This window comes from Oryx dammah, unplaced genomic scaffold, assembly GCF_014754425.2.
Source record: "Oryx dammah isolate SB20612 unplaced genomic scaffold, SCBI_Odam_1.1 HiC_scaffold_13, whole genome shotgun sequence".
NCBI lineage: Eukaryota > Metazoa > Chordata > Mammalia > Artiodactyla > Bovidae > Oryx > Oryx dammah.
The window spans coordinates 40,951,075-40,973,199 of NW_024070197.1; the positions used below are offsets into that span (position 1 = coordinate 40,951,075).

The following is a 22,125-nucleotide window of genomic DNA, read 5'->3' on the forward strand; positions in this document are numbered from 1 at the left end:
CTTTCTCTAGTTGCAGTGAGCAGGGGTACACTCTAGCTGTGGTGCATGGGCTTCTCACTGTGGTGTCATCTCAGGCTCCAAGGGTGTGTGGGTTTCAGTTGTTGCAGCATGTGGGCTCAGTAGTTGTAATTCAGGAGCTCAGTTGCTCTGCAGCATGTGGAATCTTCCCAGACCAGGGATCAAACCTGTGTCTCCTGCATTGGCAGGCAGATTCTTTACCACTGAGCCACCTGGGAAGCCCAGGGAAGGTTGTTTGATGTCCAGAAATCGGCCCCAATGTGCACCCCAATGGATTGGAAACTGACCTACTGGTGTGGATAGTGGTTTCTGAGATTACGTGAAGGCTGGAAGAATCTGGCCTTTGTCTCACTTCCGAACCAAGATGGACTTAACCTGGTGGAGAATAAAAACACCCCTTCTCTGGGGGGCTTCTTAACTTGAATTCCATGGAGCAGAAGCTGCCTGAAGGATTCCTGGGGGAGAATTCAGGTAGTCTGTGAACTTAGATGGGAAAAATGTATATATTCATGTCCTCCTCCAGGGGATCTTCCCAACCCAGGGATCAAACCCAGGACTCCTGCATTGCAGGCAGATTCTTTACCATCTGAGCCACCAGGGAAGCCTGTATACACACACACACACACATGCACACACACACACACAACATTAATTTTTTTCTAACTTCCAGTTGAAAGTTAGCATTTCCTCCAATTCTGAATGTAGGTAACAAACCATGACTGTATTGGCACTGCATGTGGCTTTTGTCATCAACAGAAATCACAGATATTTAATATCATATTATAGTTGCTCCAGGATATCTTAAAATGGACTCATTACTATCTTGAAATGATAATAGCTGTTAGATCCACTTCTATATCTTGTTATTTAAAGGTTAATAGAAGCACATGAATTCTTATATCTTTAAACTTACTTGAATAGCCATCCTTTAATATGATTTTTTCTTTGTAATCCTATTTTAAAATTTTATGCCTTTAAACACATTACTTGTAGAGAACCTTGAAGACTTCACGTTAAGTGAAATAAGCCAGTCACAGAAGGACAAACGCTGTATGATCCTACCTATCTAAGACACCCAGAGGAGGTGACTTCATAGAGACCGAAAGTAGAATGTTGGTTGCCAGGAGCTGGCGGGAGGGGGAACGGAGTGTTAGTGCTTGATGGGTAAGAGTTTCAGTTTGGGCAGATGAAAAAAAGGTCTGGAGATGCTGGTGGAGATGGCGGCACAATAGTGTGAATGTACGTAATGCGACTGAACTGCACACTTAACCCTGGATAGAGAGACTAACGCTGAAACATACATTAGCATATGTAAAACAGCCAGCCAGTGGGAATTTGTTGTGTGATGCAGGGAGCTCAAACCCCGCGCTCTGTGACAACCTAGAGGGGTGAGATGGGGTGGGAAGTGGGAGGGAGGTACAAAAGGGAGGGCATGAATGTGTACCTATGGCAGAAACCAATACAATATGGTAGAGCAATTATCCTTCAATTAAAAATAAATAAATGAAAAAAACTGAATAGAATGGTAAATTTTATGTGATGCTGCTGCTGCTGCTAAGTCACTTCAGTCGTGTCCAACTCTGTGCGACCCTACAGACGGCAGCCCACTAGGCTCCTCTGTCCCTGGAATTCTTCTGGCAAGAATACTGGAGTGGGTTGCCAATGTGATATAATTTATCACAATTTTTAAAAAGCCGTGGAAACAATACAGATATTTTCAAATCACATACAAAAAAAAAAAAGACACTGTGCTGCAAAGGGGTTCACGGTACTCACTAAGCTAAGACACCCTGATTTGAGAGGAACTGCCCTTTCTCATACCTGTGTATCTTCCCCAGTCTGCTTTACTTGGAGGAAACTTCCTCCCTCTTCAGGGCTCAACTCAAAGGCCGCTGGCCTTGTGGCTGCTGTACTGTCCCCAGGGCTCACCTGGGTATAAATTCTTCCTGTCCCTCTAAACATCCTTCTAGCATCCCAGGTGGACCCTGCTGCCTACCAAGAGCCTGAGGCTTTGCTCTCTGCTTAAGTTAGGGTTTTTTGGCAAGTGTCAGAGAAGTGTTCAAGCCATATTAGTACCAAACTGAGACTTCCTCCTTGGTACAATGAGGAAACTTGCTTTCTGTATCAATATCACTTAGTGCAAAAAAATATATATATATATCACTTAGTGCTTTGTCCACATACATCTTGAGGTAACTCCCCACATTTTGTGAGACATTTACATCATCTTAGTGAACCTACAGATCCTAGGAGGTTTGTACTATCAGGAATAGCATTTTACAGATGAGGAACCAAGACGCAGAAAGGTGAACTGGCTTAACTCCAGAGGATTTTTTTGTTTGTTTGTTGACACTGATCATCTTTCTGTAGTGGTGTTCCCTAGGAGAAGCCCAGGGCTTCATTAGAGGATGTTCACTTCTCGTCAGACAATCTGACTTTGAAACAGACAGAGAAAAATGACGGACGAAACAAGGAAGGGTTGCCAGGTCCTCAGAGTGGGAAGGATGACCTAGTTTGTCTTCCCTGTTTTAGATGAGGACACACAGGGAGGGTGTGTGGAAGAGCTGAGCCCATGCTGCCTGAGCCCTAGAGCCCTGGCACCAGCTCAAGTGCTCATCCAGCTTCCATCCTCGCCCATGTTCTATGAACTATGGTTACTTCTTCAATCTGAGGCCTGGTGATGGAGGCAATGCGAGGGAGGTTCTGGATCTGGACCATGTCCTGATTCTCAGAATCCATGTCACCTCTTGGAGTGATGCCTAAACCGCAGTCACAATCACTGTGTGAACCCACTGATGTAGATTTTCTCGGTGATTCCAAACTTGCATCACTCGTGGCTCCCTTTATGGTGGTGGTGGTTTAGCCATTAAGTCATGTCTGACTCTTGCAACCCCATGGACTGCAGCCCGCCAGGTTCCTCTGTCCATGGGATTTTCCAGGCAAGAATACTGGAGTGAGTTGCCATTTCCTTCTCCAGGGGATCTTTCTAACCCACAGATAGAACCCACATCTCGTGAATTGCAGACTGTCTACTACATTGCAGGTGAACTGGATTCTTAGTGCTGAGCCTCCGGGAAAGCCTAGCTCCCTTTAAAACTTTGGCCATATTTGGATGTCATTGAATCTTATCTACCTAGTGCTTTTCCCCTCTCTTTAATGGACCTGTTTTTATTAAAACTTAAATCCATTTACTTACAAAGCGAAATTTATACCACCAGTGTAAATAGAAAACCAATAACCATATAAATTATTCTGATCAAAAAAATTTCTTAAATTCTACTCCGGTATTGCTGCCTAGAATAGACTCAGTGCCTGAAGTCTTCCCTGTCTTTTTTAAAGCACAAAGAAAACACATGTCAGGCGTTAAAGGCATACTCACATCAAATGGAGACTTTCTTGATACTATTAGGAGGGTTGAAAGGGAGTTTATAAGAACATAATATACTAATTGTGCAAATCAATGCTATTTACTGTCTTATCTGAGCACCACCTAAAATCATTTTGGGTATCATCTGTGGGCTCTGTACATCTCCAAACACTCAGTTCCTCCTCGAGGCAGCCCTAAGCTACTAGTTAGTACTAGCAATAGTTAGCCAGTATGAGTTAGTACTACTAGTGGTTAACACTAGTATGAGTTAGTACTACTAGTACTTAGTACTAGAACTAGTTAGTACAACCCCATTTGATGGAGACTGGCTGATTGGTTAACCTGAGGTGGCACAACCAGCAGGAGCGCCTTTGCTGTCTTTGACTCTTCAGGTGGGGCTCCTCTCCCCCCGGCTGCCCGACCACAGTGGTGTTTTGTTCCAAGGCTACATCCCCCTAGGAAAAGAGCATTTTGCCGCATCCTGTGGCTCCTCAGGAGCTGCTGAGGCCAGGTGTCCGTCCAGGCACAGCCTTCACTGTATGGGGCCGCGTGGAGAGACAGAGTGCTGGCTGGCAGGCTGCATACTCAGGCCAGCAATGTGCATGGGCCTCCTTAGACTTTGCGTATACGGATGACATTGATGCTGGGAAGGAGGAGAGGACAGAGGGGAGGGAGATGAAGGCATGGCATAGAGAGGAGGAGAGGCACTTCAGGGTCTTCATCTGGAAAGTCGGGCTGAGAAAACCTGCTTCAGGTCTGCTCTCTGTGGCTGTGAGTCTGTTTTGTAGGTGAGTTCCTTTTGGCATATTTTAGATGCCGTGTAAACGTGATATCATATGGTGTTTGCCTTTCTCTGCCTGACTTACTTCACTTAGTGTGATCATTTCTAGGTCCATCCATGTTGCTGCAAATGGCATTATTTCATTCTTTTTTAATAGCTGAGTAGTATTCCATTGTATATATGTACCACATCTTCTTTATCTGTAATGGAAAAGAATATATATGTATAACTGAATCACTTTGCTGTACAGCACAAATTATCACAGCATTGTAAATCAACTATACTTCAATAAAATAAATTTTAAAAACCCTATTTCATAGGATGGGTGATTGTGGGGAGGATTTGAGCACATAGTAGGTGCTTCACTCTCCCTCTTCCCTCCCTCCCTCACACTCCCCTCCTCTTCTCTCCTCTCTGCTCTCCTATCTCTCTCTGTCTCTCGTGTGTGTGTGTGTGTGTGTGTGTGTGTGTATACTTAGTTGCTCAGTCACACCCGACTCTTTGCAGCTCCATGGATTGCAGCCCACCAGGGTCCTCTGTCCATGGGATTCTCCAGACAAGAATACTGGAGTGGGTTGCCATGCCCTCCTCCAGGGGATCTTCCAAACCCAGGGATAGAACCCAGGTCTCCCGCATTGCAGGCGGATTCTTTACTGTCTGAGCCACCAGGGAAAACTGAGAATACTGGAGTAGGTAGTCTGTCCTTTCTCCGGGGGAATTTTCCCTATCCAGGAATCAACCCGGGGTCTCCTGTATTGCAGGCGAATTCTTTACTAGCTGAGCTACCAGGGAAGCTCCCATCTTTCATGGGTGCACACAAACATGCACAGATATTGTTTTAAGTGAAAATAGTTTGGAGCCAAGGTCTGCACTGATAAGAATAAATGTGACATGTGGGACAAGAAAGACACTGGCAGATAGAGCCCCTTGTATTTCAGGACAGTCTTATCAGAAGGTGGAATAAGGGGTGCCGAAGAGGTACCCTCCAAAGTGGACCAAGAAGTCCCTCACGGCCAACAGCCTGTAATGTCACAATTGGAACCTCATGCTTTTGAGTTTGGCTCCACACTCTCTTCTGTGGGTTCCCTAGAGAAATGCAAAAGCCGACACATAAAGCAGAAATGGATATGTCAGATGTCTTCTTTCAAAAGAGACCCTGGGAAAGAGGGGGCTATTAATGGAGGGAAAGGGCAAAGGACAGGATCCACCCAAAGGGGGTGTCTCTTCCTTACTCTGCACTGCGGGGTCCTGGGGCTTTGCACAAGCCGAGGAGGGGTGGGGCTGTGGAAGCCCACGGATTGCAAGAGGGCAGAGGTAACCATTTTCAGGGTGCAGGGTGCGTGCTTGCCTGTCAGTTTCCTCCATTCCGATTTCTTATCTCCTGCGGGCGGAAAGGCGAGGCTGATGCGAAGGAGCGATTACACCCAGACCAGGCCTGCTTCTCATCGCTGGCAAACCACTTCCTCAGGCTCCCTTGAGCCCCGCACATCTGGCAGCTTGGTGGGCTTTTTCTCAGGACCGGGGAAAACACAAACACAGCCGCGGGTGTGCACGCTGTGTAAATACAGCCGAAGTGTGCCAAGAAGGAGTAGCGGGGGTGCCTGGGATCAGATGTTCTCAGTCGCTCTAGGCGCTTTAGTAAGCCTGTCTCCTCCACTGGGGCCTCTGTTTCCTGAGCTGTGAACTTGCGGAGGGGAGAGGAGGAGAGTCGATGTCTCAGAACTCCTCTTGTGCTTTAAAATTAAAACAAAAAATGATATGGACGCTGCTCTCAAATAAAAATACAGATACACAGGAAGGCACAGAGAAATACCGGTGACTTTTGTTACTGGTACTGTAACCCCATTGCTCTAGAGCCAAATACATACCTAGACAATAAGAAAAATCCAACTCCACCATAGCATCTCAATTATCAGCCAAAGAGAGGGAGTCATGCCGACTTAAGGGCCGTATTACCCATCTATCTATCTATCTTCCTGACCCAGGGATTAAACCCTGGGTCTCCTGCACTGCAGGCAGATTCTTTACCCTCTGAGCCACAAGGGAAGCCCCAATCTGTCTATTACCTATTTATCTATTTATTTTGGCCTCATGGCGTATGAGGTCTTAGTTCTTGGACTAGGGATTCAACCTGCATTGCAAGCTCAGAGCCTTAAACCCCAGGCTGCCAGGGAAGTCCCAAGGGCTGTATTTCTTTCTTTCTTTCTTTTTTTGCTTAGAAATAATGAACTTAACCTGAACCCAGACATCAGAGTTCAGGCACAGGAGGCCTTTTTTCTTTTGCACTATATGGTATTTTTTTAAAAATGGAGGAAACTTTTTTTTTGAGCAAACATTTTAATAATAAGATTTCCCATGAAAATGCCAATAACTGACCTCTCTAGAAAAGTCAACAGATCTGGGACCATCAGCTGGAATTAGGCCTGCCTGTCAAGGCCATAGTCTGTTCATCTTGATCCCTGCTAGGTGATACTATTTTCTCTTGTCACCTGCCCAGCCATGATGTTGGAGTTAGTGACTTTGTTTTCCAAGTAGAGTGTCTGAATCCTCGAGGTAGAAAGGGAGACACTCCTGTTGGAAGTGTTATCTTCTTCCCTGGTGACTGATAAGGGCACGGCCCAGAGTATGCTCTGCTCTAACCTGTTGGGCTTTCCTGCCTCAGCCCAGAACAGGCCTAGTGCAGTCCCCTCCCCTTTGCTGGCTGTGAACAACGCCTGGGGACACATGGCTGTCGGAGCCCTTAGGGAGCCTGAAGGCCCCGCCCCTCAGAAGCAAGTATCCGCCTGCCTGAGCAGGGCTGGGGTCCATGTGCGTCCCAGAAATGTCCCAACCTCCCATTTGATCTGGGTTTCCTGCTCAACCTTGCAGTACCTACTGCCAACTTGTGGCTTTCATGTCTTCTGCCCTGGGCCTTTTTCCAAAGTGAGAGATGCTTTCTCTTTTTTTCTGCGAGTAGGTCTTCATGCTTGCTGAAAGGTTTTGGAGAACTGAGGCTTTAGCCAAAAAAAAAAAAAATGTGGCTTTCTGGGTTGAGGGTTTTGCAAAAATGAATTTTCCCTCCTTGCTTTTCAAGATCCCTCCTGCCGTGCCTGTCTTAACTCCCCAGCTCTGTCCCTGGCTTGCTGTGCCCCAGTCGGGGCTGGAGGGGAATGGTGGGGGTTGATAGCCAGAGAAGGCGTCCAGAGGAGGGACTCCTTGGCCATGGCTGTGAGTCTACTGCTAAACCCGGCAGGAGAGTCACTGAAGAGAAGAGCCTGCGTCAGAGTTCTCAGGTAGGAAAGCACCAGGCGCATTCTGAGGAATGTTTGGTGGGCAGGAACGGAAGGCATCTTGGGCATCTGTTTTAGGGGATTTTGGACTGAGGGATGGTGAGAGAGGAGAGGAAGCAAGGCTCTGAGTGCCAAGGGCTGTGGGTGCCATGCTATACTTTATCCTGAGGCCACTGGAACCGATGAAGCTTTAAAGCTACAGAGCGATGCAGTCAGATCTGAGTTTTGGAAATGTCAACGGACTGACTGGAAGAGAGACAAGAAAAGCAGAAAGAAAACAGCAAGCACCCACCCAGGAGACAGTGATTGAACGAGATGATGGTGGTGGCCTGATGGCGGGCGGTAGGTGAGGACATGTGCTTGATTGGAGGGATAGGTCTCTGCATCACGCATGGAGGAGAAGGAAGAGGGATGAAATGGAGGTGATCCCAACGTGCGTTACCTGAGTTCCTGGACATCATGACTCTGGTAAGGGGAGCAGCTCAATGGAAAACCCAGTGAGTCTGGTTCAACACTTAAATAAGTAATTTATATATAAAACAAAAGATGCAGGTTTGGATTTGTGGTACCAATCTGCACATTCTTGATTATTTACGGATGTGCATGTGTGATTTTTTGAACTCATGAAACATTCATGCTGTGTTGGCATACACAGTACTTTGGTATCAAGGAAAAGTCCTTTCCTTTCTGCCCTTGCTGCCAGAAGCATCACTTTAGCCTTCCAAGCCTGGCTGAAACGTCATCTCTTCCAGGCAGAACTCCTCCCAGGTTCTGATTTCATAGCCGCCCTCATCCTGTGGACCTAGGGTTCACTGTCCCTGTCTCTCTCTCAGTGATAAGCATATTGATTTAATCTTTAAATCCACCATCTGGCACAGTGTTAGATATATGGAAATTGTCACTAAAAGTTGAAGAAGGAATCCGTGATATTTTTTTATCCTTCTTACAGCTTTAGATTCAAGGCACAAAGAAATGCAGCCACTGGTCCCAGACCTGATAGAGCTCTTAGACCAGATCCACAGGGACTTTCCTTCAGCTTTGACCTTTCTCTCCTGATTTCACATTCATGTCTTACACCCAAACACATATCTGCCCCATGCAGTGATTTAGAAGTTAGAGCCCATGTGGAAATCAGGAATTTTCACACACGGTTTCAATTTTTTGTTTCTTTGGATAAGTCAGAAGAGCTGGAGACATTGAACATGACCCTTTTCTGATTTTCCACACTCCAACCATTCCCCAAGCTTCCCTGAACACTAGGGAAGGAAGACAGTTGCTGTGTAGGCTAGTGCACGTATTGCTGTTGCTGTTTTCCTGCATAGGGGAACATTATTATACAGCCATGGCTTTAACAGATGGGGATGTCAAATGAAACTGGAGTGGGCCTTGTGTTTGGAGAGGATGATTGCAGGCAGATTTTTTGGTGGAAGTAATGGCTCTTTCTATGTGCTATATTTAATATGCAAATGATCCCATTTCCCTCACTTTCACCATAACTCCTATGCCCAAGGACCCAGGCATCAAGGTCCCTCCCACAGAGGCAGTTTGGACACAGTGGTTAGGAGTATGGCTTTCTGGGTGACCTTGGGCAACTTCCTTAGAAATCTGCCTCTCATCTGCAAAACGGGCTGATGATAATAAATCATACTTCCTGGAGGTGGTTGTGAGGATTGAAAAAGGCAAAAAGTGTAAAGAGCTCAGAAGAGGGGACTTTCCTGGTAGCCCAGTGGTTGGGACTTTGCCTTCTAATGCAGGGGTTGCAGGTTCGATCCCTGGTTGAGGAGCTAAGATCCCACATGCTTCCCGACCAAAAAATAAAACAGAAGCAATATTGTATCAAAGTCAATAAAGGCTTTAAAAAAATTGTCCACATCAAAAAAATCTTAAAAAAAAACTCAGAAGAGCCCCTGATCCCTAGCAACTACACACAGGAAAGAAGAGATTTTTGTGACTATGGTGCATGGCAGTATATTGGCATTCACTTACTAGTTCATTGATTTGGTAAACGTCTATTGATAGATGATCTTGAAAAATGCCGGACTATAAATTTTAAAGGTTTCTTGGTCTAGGTCTATAACGCAGTGGTTCTCAATCATGATGTACATGGACTCATCTGGAGAACTGGAGTAGTGCTGATTCTGGGGGTCCCCCCCAAGACTGAACAGCAGATGCCCAGGAGCAGAATCCATGGCCCCCAAAGTGATGATGAACCATGTCAAGTTGTGGCCTGGATGGGGCACTGTCCTCAAGGGCTTCCTTAACTTTTGCACCCTGGTGCCTCATTTGCTTCAGCTGATCCCTGCCGTGGCTCAGACCTCTAGAACAGAAACTCCATGAGGGCAAGGTTTTTGTTTATTTTTTTGGTCTATTTTTTCCCTTGATCTATCCCCAGTAACTGGAAAAGCAGTGAATACATAGTATGCCTTCAGTAAAAATTTATCAAAAGAACAGATGAATGACTGATTCAGCAGCCTAAAGTGGAGGCTATGGCTGCCCCTTTGCTGGAGATAGCTGTGTTTGCTCTCTACAAGCCAGAGGGGGGCAGCTCAGATGGTCAGTGTTCTAGAGGGAACCTTGGAGGTCTGTTGGGACGCTTCTTCCCAAGTCAGAGGCATTAGGTTTCATCATCAAGGTGTTTGCCTTTCCTGCATCCTTCTTGAACTCTTATTTATTTACATCAATTCATGTTTACTCATCTATATTTTTCTGACAAAGAAGCCTTAAAAATCAGTTCTGTAAAGGAAAAATTACTTATACTTGCCATAAATAGGTAACTGTAAACATAATGAAAAAAGAAAGAAATCATGTTATTAACTTTAGCTGGAAACTATTGCCTATGGAGGCATGGGAACATGAATCCTCTTCTTGTTATGATAGCAGGAGATCTATGAACATAAGAAGGTGTTAAAGACATACTAGTTTTGGACTGGCGACTTTCGATTGGAGGGAATCAGAAAGCTTGAAAGACAGCTCAAAAGTGATACGTTTTCCCCTCTGTGTATTGGCGTGATTTAATGCCATATTCATATTTATCCCCTGATCCCATCCATATGGTACCCGAGCATCATTGTATCCATCCCACTAGGGAAATCCTCAGCTAGTCCAACTTTGCATTTTACAAGACTTAAGCTCAAAGAGGAGAAGGGTTCACCCAATGTCTCATTCATTTTTTCATCCGTGTGTCCATTTGACTTCTATCTGTGGATCACCTCTAATATACCTGGAGCCATGACCCAGGCAGACCAAGTCTCAGTCACCATGGAGCTACCATCCCAGGGGGAGAGGAGACTGTAGCCCAGGTCCCCTGGTTCCTTGTCTAGTGCTCCTCTCCTGCTCCTTCCCATCCACCTGAAGGTGTTTTCATAATTTCCATCCATACCCTGCTTTCACAGATGACTTGGGCCCTTAGTGTTGCCTTAAACATCTTTTCATTTTAATAAAGCAGCTAGGGCTTTCCTGGTAGCCCAGTGATTAAGAATTTGCCTTTTGAAGCAGAGGACACAAGTTCGATCCCTCATCTGGGAAGATCCTATATGTTGCAGAGCAACTAAGCCCATGGGCCACAACTACCGAGGCTGTGCTCTGGAGCCCAGGAGCCACAACTCCCGAAGGCTGCTCACCCTTGAGCCCATGCTCCGTGACAAGAGAAGCCACAGCAATGAGAAGCCTGCACACTGCAGCTAGGGAGTAACCCTCACTCACCACGACTGGAGAAAACCTGTGTGCAGCAATGAAGACCCAGCACAGCCAAGAAAATTAAAAAAAAAAAAAAAGCGGATACATTTTCCCTGCATCTAAGGCTCTTCATCCCTGTAACACACACTTGGAGAACGCTGCTAATTTCGGCGTCTGGCTTCCAGACTCAGACGTCAAAACAACTACCTTTCATCTCAGGTTTGTAACACAGAAAACCTTCAATATTAGGAACAGATAGCCTCGAAGGTGGGTTCATATCTCTCAGCAAGATTGCTGTAACTTAACTCTCCCGCGCCCGATCAAGGCTTTCTCTCTGCCTCGTAGGTATTTTAATACAAATGTTCCTTTCATTTGACTGATTGAAGGTCTCCAACCTGCAATAAATGAAACATCTGATCCCCTTGAATCCAAATCACTTTTTCTTTGATTTTCTTTTACTTCTATTTCTTCGTCCTTTGTTCTACAGCTCGAGTCAAATTTCCCTTTAGAAATTGAAAGAATGTGTGTGGGGTTTTCCTGCCTTAAAAAAAAAAAAAAAAAAACCCAGGCTCTAGTGAAACTGCTGGCTCATGGACTAGAATATTAAGATCGAATTCAATGGCTGCCTGTCTCCAACAATGTGAATTGCGGGTCATTACCCCTTCTACCCCACCCCCTCCCGCCCCAGTATGGGGCAACAGTCATCTGCATTAACCTCTGTGTATAAGTCACCAAAGCTGACTTCCTGAGTAACCCCTAGGCTTGGGAGAAAATATGACTGAAGATTCTTTCGCTTGTTCAAAGAGCTTAGTTATCCATGCACAAAGGCTTACGTATTGGCATTTGGCTATGGAGGTGAGCAGGTAATTGCATTTATAGTGACTTTTCCCATCCATAGTAATGGGCTCCCAGTTTCAGGCAAAGCAGGCTCATACTTAGGTATATTAGCAGCTGGAGATCTTCACCTTCCAACTTTGCTGGCAACGTGGACAACACTGACAAGTACAAGTTCAGGCAGCTGCCGAATCCAGGTTACTCTGGTATCATTTTCAAGGAACATCTGGGCTCAGTCTGACTCTGCTTTCACAAATGGCCCATGTGGCCATTTTAGGACAAATGTACGTGGGTATTATCTGAAAGGGTTCAGGCTTTAAAACAAGACAGCCCTAGGCTGGACGTCTGGCTACATCACAGTGTAACATGTGGTCCTCAGACAAGTCAACTAACTTCTCTGAGCCTTTAGTTCCACCATCTATAAAATAATGACAGTAGATATTATGATTGCGTATTACAATAAAAAAAAATTGTGTCATAAGGACGTAACTAAGAAAAGAGATCTTACTTCATTCTCCTCTCTCTGGAAGGAAAAGGCCACTGCAATTTCTTGTTTGGATGTATATTTTACATGTTTCCTAAATAATTTTGGTGGCCAATGTGGTGAATTAAGGCAGGAAGTTGTTTCAATGAGACAAGACCTTTGATCTTCAGTTGGTACCTTGGAATGGCCCAGAGTTACTAGTGTTGCAGAATAAACCCAAGGTGGTTTAGATAGAAGTCAGCTACCCATCTCATTATAATAAAAAGTTTGAGAGAATGGGAGAGAGAGAGAAAGAGAGGTTGACTGGTGGTTTCCTAAATGCCAACGTGACTGGCACATGTTCCAAGTTGAACCACAGATACCTGAGTTGGAGATGTGAATCTGAAGGGGTATTTATAGACCTGGTGTCCTGGCTGGTGCAATTGACTATGCGAGCTATGGCAGCATCCTGGCTCCTGGGTTTCAGTAACCTCAGCTCAGGTGAATGAAGAAGGATTTGGTGTCTCCATCAGTAAGGGTCTAGGTCAGGCTGATTCCCCTGTTGATACATTTCCAGGAGCTCAGCCCAGGGCTGTGTTGGGAGAGTGTGTGTAAGCTCTTTCACGCATCCTGTTGCTAGTTTTAAAGGGTCTCGTCATCCTAAATACTCTCTCAACCACCCTCTTCTCTCTCTTCCTTCTCCGCCTCCTTTCTTTGTTTTTCATCTTTGGGTGTTTCAAGCGTGACTGGAAGCCTGCTGGTGCAAGTTTGCATGGAGGAGGTGAAGGCGTCTCCTATTCTTCTCCTTGGTGCTCGCAGGAAGGCAAACATCAAAAGGCCCTGCGCCTGCTCCCCACGTGGCCCTGATCTTCCTGAATCATGTGGAGAGGAAATTGGGGCCTTCGTGCTTCCGTTGCTCAGATCATATCAATTCAGTTTTGCCTTTCACTTCATTTGTTGTTGGAGTGGTCCTTGCAAGCAGGGCTGCTGCAGGTGAGGTGGAAGGTCAGGATGGGGAGAGGAAATGGACTGGATGCCGGGGCTGGTAAAGACTCCTGGAGATTTTGGAAATGAGGGTGGAGTGGAGGGAAAATTGAGGGTAAACCTCTGGCCCAGGGATGGAGAGGGGCTGTGGTGTTAATCCCAAGCGTCCCCAGTCTCCCCACAACTCGGATACTTTGTGTTCTGAATCCATAAAAGAAAGAGCTGGGACCAGATGAGTGCTAACGACGACTCTTCAGCCGCAACTTTGTAATTCTGCACCTGGTTCTGTCTCTTAAAATGTGGCCTTGGCCACCTCACTTTATCTCCAGGCCTCTCTCTCTATCTTTTTTTTCACTTGTAATTTTTTTAAAATTTATTTTTAATTGGAGGATAATTGCTTTACAATGTTGTATTGGTTTCTGCCATACTACAATGTGAATCAGCCATAAGTACACATATGTCCCCTCTCTTGGAAGAAAAGTTCCTTGGAAGAAAAGCTCTGACCAACCTAGACAGCATAGTAAAAAGCAGAGACATTACTTTTCCAACAAAGGTCTGTCTAGTCAAAGCTAAGGTTTTCCCAGTAGTCATGTATGGATGTGAGAGTTGGACTATAAAGAAAGCTGAGCACTGAAGAACTGATGCTTCTGAGTGGTGTTGGAGAAGACTCTTGAGAGTCCCTTAGACTGCAAGGAGATCAAACCAGTCACTCCTAAAGGAAATCAGTCCTGGGTGTTCATTGGAAGGACTGATGCTGAAGCTGAAACGTTGGCCACCTAATGTGAAGAACTGACTCACTGGAAAAGACCCTGATGCTGGGAAAGATTGAAGGCAGGAGGAGAAGGGGACGACAGAGGATGAGATGGTTGGATGGCATCACTGACTTGATGGACATGAATTTGAGCAAGCTCTGGGAGTTGGTGATAGGGAAGCCTGAGGTGCTGCAGTCCATGGGGTTGCAAAGAGTAAGACACGGCTAAATGACTGAACTGAACTGTCCCCTCTCTCTTGAACCTCCCTCCTATCCTCCATGCCACCCCTCTAGGTTGTCACAGAGCACCAGGTTGAGCTCCCTGTGCTATACAGCATCTTCTCACTGGCCACCTAATTTACATATGGTAATGTATATGTTTCAACGCTATTCCCTCAATTCATCCCACCTTTTAAAAAAAAATACTTATTTATTTGGCCAGGTTGGGTCTTAGTATCCTTGCAGTGTGTGAACTCTTTAGTTGTGACATGCAGGCTTAGTTGCTCCACGGCATGTGGGATCTTAGTTCCCCAACCAGAGATCGATTCTGCGTCCTCTGCATTGCAAGGCAGATTCTTAACCTCTGGACCACCAGAGAAGGCCCTCTAGGTACCCTTTAAATCATCTCTATGCTGGAGGTTGTGAAGTGACTCAACAAGATAGTATCCATGCCTGTGTTTAGCTGGTGCTTGGAGTAAAAGGGGAGCCCAATGCATTAAATATGCATCTCTTCTCTGTGACTCCTGTGTCCACATGGGGAGTGCCCAGGGAATTCTTAATTTGGTATATTCATTCTCTTATCACTTTAAGCTTTGTGGGCCGTGTGTGGTTTCTGTTGCACATTCTCCCCCTTCCCGACCCACCCCCTCAACTCTTTAAAAATGTGAAAACCTGTCCTAGCTCACAGGCTGTACAAAAACATGTAGTGAACTGGAGCTGGCCTGTGAGCCATACTTTGCCAACCTTTGCCCCAGAGACTGATGAGTCTCGAATGCCAGCTTAGTCACTTACTAGCTGTGGGACGCTGGACAAGTGATCTAGCCTCTCTGATCATCATTTTCTCTGTCTATCAAAAAGGGCTTGTAACTACTCTTCTCACAATAGTACTGTAAGAAAGATGTATACAGATGACAACACTTAGCAGAATATCTGGCATACAGTCAGTACTTAATAGTGGTTTATTATTACTATTAATTTGCAGCTGGGAATTTAGAGCCTGCTTGGATTAGAGCTTGGTTGAGCATAGAAGTTCTTTTTTTTTTTTTTTTTTTTTTGCCACAGGGTCAAAGGAGAAAGTGTCTCTGAGGACAAAGCCCAGGGCCTTTCTGGGCCAAAGATGCATGAATGAATTCATCCCTTCCTTCACTCACTCACCCACAAACCTTTATTGAGTGTCTACAACATGCCAGATGCTATAATAAGAACTGGGGACCTGGCAGAGTACAAAAGAGACCACATTACTGCCCACAAGAAGTTCATATTCTAGTGGAGGGAGAGAGATGATACACACACAGTGAGAAAGGCCTGCAGGGAAGGTATTCTACGAACAGAGGCCTGAATGAAAGGTTGGAAGGAGTCAGTCACATGAATGCGGGGGAAAGAGAATTCCAGTCACAAGGAGCAGGGTGTGCAAAGGCCCTGAGGCTGGGACATAGTTTTCCTGTAACAGAAACACTTGGGAGTCAGAACACCAGGAACAGACGATGAAGCCAGAGTTAAGTGTCCTAGAGGGAGATGGTGGATCAGATATTTGAGGAGGAGGTGGGGAAGGGTTGCAGACCGTGCAGGCCTCGTAGTCTTCATGTCCAAGGATGCTGGGGAGGAAGCCAGAATAATCTTTGCTCACTCCCTCTGCTGTTACTTCTTTCATCCAATTCATATCCATGCAGCTCCCACTCTGTGCCAGTTATTCTCCCCACTTTATCACACACCACCCTCTGTGCTCTCAAGGAACTCAGAACCAAGTGGGGAGCCATCCATTCAGTAAATATCCCACTATAAGACCACTGCCCTGAAGAATGATGGCTCTAAGGGAGACTGAGCTAGCCTGGTAATCAGGGAAGGCTGCCTGAGGGAGGAAGAGTGGAGAGGAGAGCTGGGCTTCTGGGAGGTGGCAGCTTGGTTCCTTCTAGGAGCTCAGAGAGGCCAATGAGGCTGGAAGTTGGAGAGTGAAGGGGAGTATGGCAGGCGTGTGCACAAATCCATCAGATTTGGGATTTGTGCCCCCACATGAAGCATAACCAGGGTGCTGGCAGAAGGGCGAAAGCCTTGGCAGTTCCCGCTGCTGGGATCTGCCAGAACAGGTGCCCTGAAGGTAAGGACCATGGCTTAGTTCCCTTCCCGGCACTTGGTGCCTGACCTGGTCGACAGCAGGTGCAGGGTTAGTGTGATGTTGAGGGTCCCTCCCAACCAGCCTTCTCCCAGAGGGTCAGGATAGAACCCAGCAACTTGGCCAAAGTGGAGGGTCATTCAAGTTCAGTTTGGAAGTGATGAGAATAAGGCTTAAAGCATCTGGGGGATAGTGGTGGTTCTTTAATGAGCAATGAAAATGTGGCCATGACTTCACCCACAAGTTTTCAAGATGACTTTTTTTGTGGGGGTAGGGATTATCCCACACAGCATGTGGGATCTTAGTTCCCTAACCTGGTATTGAACCCCTGTTCCCAGCAGTGGAAGTTTAGAGTCTTTACGGCTGGAAAGTGAAAGTGAAAGTGAAGTTGCTCAGTCGTATCCGACTCTTTGCGACACCATGGACTGACTGTAGCCCACCAGGCTCCTCCATCCATGGGATTCTCCAGGCAAGAATACTGGAGTGGGTTGCCATTTCCTTCTCCAGGGGATCTTCCTGACCCAGGGATCAAACCCAGCTCTCCCTCATTGCAGGCAGATGCAGGCAGATCTTTAACCTCTGAGCCACCAGGGAAGTAATGGCTGGACCACCAGGGAATTCTTTCTCAAGGTGAGTTTTGACTTCCTTAGCTCCCTGCCTCCTTCCACACCTTGCCTCCAGCCTCTCCCCCTAATGATCCATCCATCCCCTTGAAGAGCCTATTTCCACAGATCACTTGGGAAGGGACCCTCCAAGCTCTTTCCCACCTGAAGCTTCTGCATGTCCTGTTGCTTGTGTTGTGGGCGCCTGTCCCCTCCATCCCGCTCCACCTCCATAATTCCCTCTTGTCCTTCTGCACCACTTGTCTCCTGCTCAGATAGCCTTCCCAGAGCCCCTGGCCTGCGCTCTTCACCCCCACAGCATCCTGTGCGTGTCCTGTGTGACCGGTCATGAGTTCCCTATTCTTGTCCTTCTCCTGTTCCTCTCAGTAGTTGGCGGTCCCCTTTTCCTGGAACTGGGCCAGCACAGAGATGTGTTCAGTGACCAGCTGCTGAATGAATGGATGGATGGATGGGTTTATGCAGTTTTAGGGCTGGGTGAGCCACCAACAACCTCATTCTTCCAAGAGTGCTTCAGAGAGAAGAGGTTTTGCTTGACACTCCCTAGGCATATCTGCATTTTATGAGATGAAATAAAGCTTAGGCTAAAGGAATGCACCTCTTGTAATGGAGAAAATATTTTAAAAATATTAAATGCCTGTGGTTTTCATCCAACTCCTCTATAAATAATGTTGTCCACAGCCATTTCCCCCTGGCTGTCCAATGAAGGGTGAATGTCACCTTGGGAAAGACTATGATATGAGGGAGGAAATGCCCAGGCTGGACAAGAAGAGGAAGTAGAAAGACCCTTCTTGACAGATGAGAGGTGAGAGGAAAATGAAGAGCGTGGTCGTGTAGGGGATATGAGCATTGGGCCACCGGGGTTCTGACCGCCCTTCTTAGGGAAGAAATGCTGGGACCACAGCCTCTTACATACACAACAGCTTGAATGTCTGTCCAAGTGGGATAGATCACCAGGAGGCTTTGGTTCTGGCAGCATGAGCTGCCCTGCAGAGGGCGCCAGTGAGTATTCAGAAGACAGAGTAAGACGTCCCTTCTCTTGCAAAGTCACAAACAAGACAAGACAGGATTATTTTAACTCAGTGGAGATGCTTCAAACTAAGGAAACAAAGTGGTCTTTAAGTAGCAAGTTTATCCATTCCTGAACCCACCACCTATATCCCCGGTCCGGTGGCAAGAGGCTCGGGGAAATGAGAAGATCAATTATACAAAATAAAGCTGCTATATTTTCTGTATACATCTAAGTAGTAATATGACTGAAATTGTGACCCCCCTGCCTCCCCACCTTGTAATGGTAGTACCTTGCTGTTGTGTAGTCGCTAAGGTGTGTTTGCCTGTTTTGTGACCCCATGGACTACAGCCCACCAGTCTCCTCTGTCTAAGGAATTTTCCAGGCAAGAATACTGGAGTGGGTTGCTATTTCCTCCTCAGGGCATCTTCCCAACCTAGGGATTGAACCTGGATCTACTGCATTGTAGGCAGATCCTTTACCCGTGAACCTATGGGAAGAGCCAGTCTACCCGTGGGAAGATTGGCGGGCCTTAATATCACACCAAAATATGTTTGCCTGTTGGCACCATCCCAGTCACCCAACAATTCTAAACCTGGTTTCTTCTGATTTTCCATGATGTCCTTTGCCTCCTCGTCTTCCTCAGTCTCTTTTGCAGCGAAGATGCAGCACAGATTCTAACAGCAAATATGAAGCGGGAATCACGGAGCTGAGCAGGACAGTTTCCTAGTCTCCCCGCTCAGCTTCTCAAGACCCAGACACTTATCTGAGACACTGATGTACAGGAGACACCAATGACCATGGGTGTGTGTGTCTGCATCCATCCACCCTTCCTTATGCCCTTGCTTATGTCCAGGATGGGCTGTCTCAGCCTCACCTGTCCATGCCGGGGCTGTGGCTCTATTCAACCAGTTCCCTCTTGGGTTCTGTACACTTAGGCTTTCTAAATGAGTACACTGACTCCATCATTCTCTTACATTCTCTCGCCCACAGATCCCACTGCTGAATTAATACCTGGTCTTTCAGCTCCTGGCTCATCCTCTCAGTTCAGTTCAGTTCAGTCACTCAGTCATGTCCGACTCTTTGCGACCCCATGAACTGCAGCACGCCAGGCCTCCCTGTCCACCACCAACTCCCGGAGTCCACCCAAACCCATGTCCATTGAGTCGTTGATGCCATCCAACCATCTTATCCTCTGTCACCCCCTTCTCCTCCTGCCCTCAATCTTTCCCAGCATCAGGGTCTTTTCCAGTGAGTCAGCTCTTCGCATCAGGTGGCCAAAGTATTGGAGTTTCAGCTTCAGCATCAGTCCTTCCAATAAACACCCAGGACTGATCTCCTTTAGGATGGACTGGTTGAATCTCCTTGCATCCAAGGGACTCTCAAGAGTCACATCTTCTGGATCAATTACTCTCTGCTCTTACTAGAAGTTAAATATTCTGGTCATAACTGGACCCCTTTGAAAATGCCTGATGGTCGTGTCATAAAACAGTGGCAAGGCAGTTAAATTGAATCCTTTTTTAAAAAGTGCATCCTCACATCTGATGAACAATAATGCTTCACACTCACAAGGGAACGTCTCATCTTCAAAGTACTCTGCTACCATTAAAGGCCACATTTGCTGAAGACAGACTCCCTTTCTTTTGTGTCACACTGAATCATCTCAGATTGAATTTAGAGAGGACAAGGGGCAGGGGACCCCCTTAAAGTGCAGCATTGTGTTTGAAAACAGGCTGAAAAATAAGCCCTGAGAGACCTCAAGATAATTGTCCTTTCCATCCCAAATCCTCCCAAATGTGTCCCAGTCATGCCTTCTTCTTATACCCTTTTTTTGAGGGGGGCAAGATGGGTCATGTTATGCTGCAGTAACAAACAATCCCGTGATTGCAAAGGCTTGAGATGTTGGAGACTTCTTTGGCAGCCCAGTGGTTAGGTCTCCGTGCTTCCACTGAAGCTGGTGAGATTCCTGGCCAGGGGAATAACATCTTGCATGCCCCGTGGCATGGTCAAAAAGAAAAAAAATAACCATCAGAAGTTGATTTTCGACTCATGCTACATATCCAGTGAATCACCTAGTGTTTGCTCCTTTTCTCCTCTGAACAAGGGACCCGAGGTGTATGTGTGGCCAGCATTTGAAATGATGATAAATGTCATTCAAGGGGAAAGAGCAAGTGTGGGCAATCACACATTAACTGGCTCTTTAAAGCTTCCACCTAGAATTGGCACATGTCACCTCTGATCACTGTCCATTGGCAAGCAAGTCATACAGCCACGTTGGTCGTAAGCCAGAGTCCTATCTCAGCCTCCTAAATCTTTCTCCTGAACCGAATCACTTACCTTCTCCTCCATTTCTTCCATCACCACCAGACTTCACTTGCCTAGACGTCTGCTGGAGCCCTGATCTGATTTCCCTGAACTTACTCTTGTATCTTTCTCCCTGATCTACTGTCCGTACTCTGATCCGAGGGAATTTGTCAGTAGGCAAATTTTATTTCATTGCCCTTGCCTCAAGGTAAACCCTTTCATTGGCTTTCCGTGGCTCTTAAAACACAACCCCTCTCCTCTCAGGGACTTCCCTGGTGGTCCAGTGGCTAAGACTCCCCACTTCCACTGCAGGGGCCACAGATTTGATCCCTGGTCGAGGAATTAAGATCCCATAGACCACACAAAATGGCCAAAAAAAAAAAGGACACCTACATTAAAAACAAAACAAAACAAAACACAGGGCCCCCTCCCAGTCCCCACCAACCTCATCTCAAGTGACGCTTCCTGTTTACTCTCCTTCTAAGGCCTTGGATCACAGGATCTTGCCTTTGCCATTCTCTCCATTAGGAGAGATCCATCCCCCTTCCTCCAGGTAATACCTCATCATCCTTCATCTCCTAGTCAGCCAGGCCTTCTCCAGAAGTCTCTCTATTGACCCTTGGTGAGTCTGCTATGAGTCTCTCTTATATAACACTCCCTGCAGTCAGAACTGTATTTGTATGTACGACTGAATTCTAAGATCCTTGAGGGCTTGGGTCTTGTATTTTTTTATTTTTTAAGTATTTATTTATTTAGCTTATTTGGCTGTGCCAGGTCTTATTGCAGTAGGTGGGATCTTTAATTGCAGCATTCGAACTCTTAGTTGAGGCATGTGGGATCTAGTTCCCTGACCAGGGACAGAACCCAAGCCCCCTGCATTGGGAGCATGGAGTCTTAGCCACTGGACCACCGGGGAAGTCCTCTTGTTTTATTTTAGTTCAGCTATGAATTCCCACAGCCTAATAGCACAGTGCTTTGTACTCCAGTAATATTGATTGATTGAGTGAATGAAATTTTCTCCATTTGTTCTCTTATTTCTGTTTGCCCAAATATCCAGTTCAGGTCAAAGACAAATTCCTTTGTGTACTTTTCTTATGATGTTTATCTGATGTTTATTATAATTATTATTATTATCTACAATCATTGTGAATTTGTCTTTCCTTTTCCAGTGGGGCCTAGGGCCTTCAGAGCCTTGACCGTCATAGACACTTAGCATATGGTTGTTAGGTTGACCTGAAGTGCCTAAACTCACCCTTTCTGGTTTTGATGCAGAAGGAAGTCTGCATGCATCCCTGTCATACCTCGTGGGGTCTGGCTCTGCCCATCTCCCTGACGTTGTCCTCACCATCTCCTCTTCACCCCATTCATCCCTCTCTAACTTGTGCTTGAGCTCCAGGTCTTTACACAATTGTCTCCCTCAGTTAACCCAGATAATGACTCAAATCTCTCCAAAAAAGCCTTCCCAATCAAAAATGGCATACCCTTTTTCTAGTTTTAAATCATTCTCTGCTTTCTTCTTCTTTTTAGAATTACTTCTTTATTTTTGACTGTGCTGGGCTTTTTTCTAGTTGCAGAGAGCAGCGCCGCTCTTCATTGCGGTGTCCGGGCTTCTCATTGTGGTGGCTTCTCTTGTTGTGGAGCGTGGGCTCCAGGGTCCCCAGGCTGCAGTAGCTGTGGCTCCTGGGCTCTAGACCGCAGGCTCCACAGTTGTGGCGCATGTG

General features: G+C 46.2%; 2 long non-coding RNA genes across 2 annotated transcripts in view; one reads left to right on the forward strand and one right to left on the reverse strand.

Annotated features, from left to right (window-relative positions):
• The first annotated feature begins 1,681 nt into the window (after positions 1 to 1,681).
• On the forward strand, positions 1,682 to 12,714 carry LOC120873222. Its single transcript, XR_005723413.1, has 3 exons — positions 1,682 to 2,155; positions 2,187 to 2,718; positions 12,701 to 12,714. It is a non-coding gene; the product is annotated as an uncharacterized LOC120873222 (long non-coding RNA).
• LOC120873221 overlaps positions 5,522 to 22,125 on the reverse strand; it is a 46,321-nt gene continuing 29,717 nt past the window's right edge. Inside the window, exon 3 of the long non-coding RNA XR_005723412.1 lies at positions 5,522 to 5,899. This is a non-coding gene — a long non-coding RNA (uncharacterized LOC120873221). The remainder of the gene's footprint in view (positions 5,900 to 22,125) is intronic.